Genomic DNA, 5,864 nt, shown 5'->3' with positions numbered 1-5,864 from the left:
CTTTATTTACTGTTGTGTATATTTGTACTCTTTCCTGGTTTACCTAACTTTAAAGACTTGCATGCTACACAAAAATGTCTTCGAACTAAGAACTAATCTCTATTGATACAGTGAAAGGTATTTCATTTTCAAGGATTATAATATATTGTCACTTAGGTTGTTGTTTGAAGTAGTCAAATATTCATTCGAGACAATCATCTATTAATTCGAAACAGTCATACATTATGATTCAAAAATAGTCATATGTTTAATCGAGAACAGTCTTATGTTTACTCAATAAATCTTTTAATAAACATTAGCAAGTTTAGATGATTTCATTCCATTAGCAGCAACTGTTATTTTCCATAATTTCCTAGATATCTTCTAGTAATGCATTTGAGTCATTCTGAAGATTTAAAGACAGAGATCTAAAATACATCTCTTATAAAAATAAGGGAAAAAGAAACTTCTTAATATTATAGAAAATAAATCCTCCTAATAAAATTCATTCCACAATGTCTCTAACTACAGACCATTATTATAGTGTCATATCCTTATGATGGGATTTCTTTGCACATTAATACTTATGATGATATTTATGATTGGATTTCCTACATAATCACAGAATCAATTTTCCAGTAAAAGAGATGCCAGACATGTACTCAATATTCCTTTACTAGAATATTTTTTCAACATAAAATATTCATTACATTCATCCTCAAAAGCCATAAAAAAACGTTGTGATTGCACTTTAAAGCATATTAGTTCATGCTTCAACAACAAAATATGTGTTTGATTGATTTTTCTACCCATAGAAGTTGCATGGTTATAGTTGTATACATGACAGGTGCAAACACAATGTAAATGTTTGCCACTTTCTCTGAAGGTGATAGGAAACTCTTTGCATGGTGAGCCTCGTCCGGTGTGGGAGAGTGCCAAGAAGAAATTATTAAATGGTGGATCAATATTAGATTATCACAAAGAAGGGCTTTTCAAATGCTTAGAAGCCAGTATTGATGTCCTGGACGAAGAAGGGCTTTTCAAATTCCTAGAAGCCAATATTGATGTCTTCGACAAGGAAGCACAAGAGTGCTTCTTAAACGTGGGGTCATTTCCATAGGATAGAAAAATCTTCGTGGATGCATTATTGGATATTTAGGTTTATGTGCGAAAGATGGAGTGTCATGATGCTTTTGTCATCTTGCTAGAACTTGCAAGTAAGTCTGTTAAATTTAACAAGTAATCTCAGGTAAGTTTATTTTCTTCTAGTTTTTGTGTTCAAGCTCTTTGACCTCGGCTTCCTCTATCTTATACTCTGTTGTTTTCATAATTGGGCCTGCAGGAGTCAAGCAATCAATTATGGAAGTGCCTTTGAGCTGTACTTTTCCCAACATGATGTCATGCGAGCCTTGGCCCTAGATATGGCATCTCTAGATAGGATAGTGTGCAGGAAGAGTTGGCTTATGCCTAGAAAGGAGGAGAGTTTACCAGGGAAATGGGAGCTGTTCAAGGATCAATTGTTTGATGCTCAAAGAGTTTCCATTCACACAGGTGGGTGATGTTAGAAATTTGCTTAGAGAATAGTAATTCAGTTTATTCAAAATACCAAAATCAAAAGTATTGTATTCGTAAATGCTGTTTTTTTCTTTCTTGCTTCAAAATTCGGGACGAAAAAATATTGTATTGGGAGTTGTTGTCTTTTTCCTCAGTCCTAGTGTTTCATGCAAACCAACAAATTTAATCAAAACAAGATATAGGTTATGGATCAACTTAGAACCAGAAAGCCTTATCAAGGAAATCATGGGCTTCTTTATCACTGAATGGTTATTTTGAATGTCTATATTTTTTCTCTTGTGATTGGTATTTCATGCTAAACAATCAGTTTAATCGATAGGGTACATGTCCTGGATTAGGCCTAAAAACCAGAGAGACTTGCCAGATTAAGCAACAAGGTATAGGTTATGGGTGAGGCTTAGAAACTAGAGAGCCTTGCCAAAGAGATATTGGGGCTCTTTATCATCAAATTGTCATTTTGGAAGCAATTCCTATGAAACTGCACTAATCTAATAACGAAATTATTTTGAGAGTTATTTTACCTATAATATCATAATTTGCTTTTTCCAAAACCAGATATGATTCATGAACTAGTTAATGATGTGTCCAGGATGCTTTTTTTCTCTATTTTTCTTATATAGACAAAATGCTCTCTAATTTTGTTGCTTAGGGGCGCTAAATAATCAACTTGAGAGAAAATTATTTATTTTTGTTAAATTTTTTGCCATATTCACAAATTGGATTATCACTCCATGATCTGCATGAACTAATTAGCGACCAATTTCTCGGTGTAGGTGCTTGATATCGAACATCTTAGAAAAGATGTGAACTATCTCACAATGTATATTTTTGTAATTGGACTTGGCATTTGTAGTTTACCTGTGCAGGAGCAATGGAAGAGTATCAATGGTGTAAGATGAATTTTCATGAGGCAGAGGCTTTGGTTTTACTCTTTTCTGCAAGAAATTACTTTCTTCCATCGTTTTTGAATAAAATGAGAAAATTGAAAGTCCTCATAGTATTCAATTACAGGTCCAAGAGAGCCACAGTGAAGGGTCTGCCATTGCTATCATCACTCACTCAGCTCAAGACTATTTGTTTGGAGAGGTTGATTGTGCCCCCACTTCAAGAGCACAATAAAGTCTTACAGAACTTAGAGAAGCTATCTTTGAGCTTATGTGAAGGGCTTGGAAATATGTCCAGGTTCAATGGCATCTAGTCGAATCTAAAGCTTCCCATAATGCTAGATTTTAACATGGATCATTGTTGTGATTTGGAGGAGTTTCCCCTTGGCATTTGTGACATGTGTTTAGTTCAAAAGTGGTCTATCACTAACTGTCACCTTCTTCAAAAGTTACCTGATGATTTGGGGAGGCTTAATTCTTTAAGAATGTTAAGAATATATGCATGTCTAGGTCTGAAAGAGCTTCCAACATCTATTGGAAAACTTGGGAAGTTGGAATTTATAAACATTTCTCTATGTGAGTGCTTGAAAAAACTTCCTGAGGAAATATGGCAGCTAAAGAAACTCGAGGAGCTTGACATGAGACAGTGTTCTCGATTGAGGAAGTTGCCTAAATCAATTGGAGGGCTTAAATCTCTAAAGCGTGTTATATGCGATGAGAAGATTGGGCAACAATGGAATCGTCTGAAGAGTTGTTCTTCTGCCATGGATCTTAGAGTTGAAATTGTAGAAGCACACTTCAGCTTGGATTAATTGGATGGTTAATATCTCTCTTAAACATGATGCTAAGTGCAAGTAGACTGGTAAGATATCAAGATATAAGCTTAAAGTTTCATATTAATAAAGTTTCATTTTAATAACATTTGATTCTCATATGGGTGTCTGTTCAATGTTAGAAGATCCTTATATGGGTGACTCTTCAATGTTAGCAATGCATATTTTTTACATCTAAGTGTATCATTTTTGGACAAATTTTCAGTTTATGACTTGCGCTCATCATGGCAACGTTTTTGTTGTACAGGATCAGGATGAGTGCACACTGCAAACATGTTATCCATGTTCCATTGGCATTATTGGCCCTTCAAAAATTAGTTATCCAAAGGTTCTGTGTAGTGTGTCTAGTCTTGCTAGTATAGCTAAATAAATAGTCATAAAGAATATAAGTGTGTATCTAGAGTCATCATCGTGGTAAAAGTAGGGTGTCTAGTTGTGATTGTAACATTAAGGACCTTTTAAATATTGTATTAAGAGTAAATGACTTTAAATATTGTGTTTTAAAACTTTAAATATTGTGTTTTAAGATTAAAAGTTTGCTTAAGATTAAAAGTTCACTTCAACTTGTGGACAAAAGTGAGTAAAATTTGGTTTGTAGTTTTGATGTGTTATGATAATGTTCTATTTCTATTAGATTAGAATATTTCCTTTAGTTGGCCATAGTTCACTATGGTTATGATTGACCATAGTTTATTATCATTGACTTTGATTTGTTATGGTTAATTTTGTTTAACCATAGCTTACTATAATATTACGTAGCGACATAATGGTTAATTTATCTCAATTGTGGTTGTTTTTATTTAAACGAAAATCATTTCACTTAATTTAAAAAATAAAATTATTTCACCTAATTCAAAAATAAATTATAAATTAAAAAAAAACATCCAAAAACTATTTAGCTTAATTTCATAAAAAAACAAAATGAAACACTTAGACGATGCCGACTCGAAAATATATATAATTCAGATCATAATCTACATAATGTAATAAAGACAACCACAAAATTTTGTATTTTATTATTATATCTTATATCACATAGAAATATGATTATATCTTATATCATCTAGAAATATGTAAATATCCTAATATCAACATCATGAATCATTTGACAACCTAAATAGCTCAGATGCTTTATTAGCAAAGTCAAATATATTCATCATGTCAAAAAAATTGCGAGCATCGACCCTATGAGGAAACACAAAAAACACAAAAAACGTTAGCCCTCTACATCTTATTTAGATTTTCCCATTCCCATGTGTTGATTGTTCCTCAATTTATGCCTTACAACGTTTCCTTTGCAACATTTGGTGCAAATGCTAGTTATAATCCTTTTTATACCTGAGGTAGGCATGGTATTACTCATTCAATTTTGCTTTGATTGTGTATTAGTTTGTCTTTGACCAAAAAAAATTGTAGCTTATCAATAGTTTTTGAGAATTCAACTTTTGTTATTTTTTTATTATTATTTAAATTTATATATTTGTAAGGTGATTGATTGAGTAACTTCCATTCTTGTTAGTTACTATTTTTTTGTTTTATTTCCTTTTTATTTAATTTTTTATTTTTTCCTAATTATTTCCATTTTCATGATATTAAAGTGTATACATGTTAATATAAACAATATTAGTTAATCATATTTCTTAATTTTTTTTCATAGCATTCAACAATACAACATTTTATTAATTGTTTTATTTTTTGTGATGAAATATTTGTCTTTATTATGTTTTAGTTTAATTAAGCTATATTTAAGCTACTATGTAGTCTTTGTTTTAATCTAATCTCTTATTTTCAAATTTTACATTTTTTTCTTCTAGTTTTGGTTTCAGGTTTCTACATGCATTTATATAGGCTTCTATTTTGCCAAATCTTCATAGTTTTCTAACTTTAATTTAACTATATTTAAATGAGATTTTTTTGAAATTTTTTCTAGTTTAATCTAATTTGTCTAAAATCTTATAGTAAACTTTTTACAAATTAAATGCCACAAAATTTTTGAGATTGCTAAATCTATATATGTAATCAAAATATCGTTTGAAACAATACAAATTTTGACCACAATTTCTTTCGTGAAATTCCAATTAAAAATCCACTAAAAACCTTTAAAAATCACACTTAAAAGCTACTCTAAAACCTTTAAAAAATCACCCTTAAAACCTTTAAAAAATCACCCTTAAAAACCTTTAAAAACCACTCTTATTGCTGCTGGTACTCTAGGCAGAATGTTTCATCTCTCATCTTCTTTAAACAATTTCCATTCCGTATGTGGAGATTCACCGGATGTGTTGAAATACATCTTTATTTAGAAAAATTTGGGAGAAGAACATCCAGTCTTCGAAGACTGCGAGTGCCTCTACAACGTATTTATGGTCCTCTCGTTTGCTTTTAAGACCTGTGCTTCGGTGTTTGTTGATCTCGCATAATTGTCAAAGTTACATGTTGCAGCTATTTTAGCAAAGAACAGTGGCTACAAGCCTGAGATCCGGGTAAAAGTTGGAACTCTTTGCACCATAACATAGCGGTAGCGGTTTTTCAGAAGAAATGTATAGAGATTTAGGCTTGCCATGACCATGGAGGAAGAATGAGGGCTTATTTA

At 31.7% G+C, this 5,864-nt stretch overlaps 1 pseudogene; it reads left to right on the top strand.

The window, feature by feature from the left end:
* Window positions 1-2,436: 2,436 nt before the first annotated feature.
* Window positions 2,437-3,262, top strand: LOC149247216 (putative disease resistance protein At5g66890; annotated as a pseudogene).
* Window positions 3,263-5,864: the final 2,602 nt, after the last annotated feature.

The sequence above is a fragment of the Pinus tabuliformis genome, chromosome 7 (genome assembly GCF_031772625.1).
Source record: "Pinus tabuliformis cultivar Carrire ecotype Pingquan chromosome 7, CPIR1, whole genome shotgun sequence".
NCBI classification, from domain to species: Eukaryota; Viridiplantae; Streptophyta; class Pinopsida; order Pinales; family Pinaceae; genus Pinus; species Pinus tabuliformis.
This window is presented reverse-complemented; position numbering and strand designations above follow the sequence as displayed.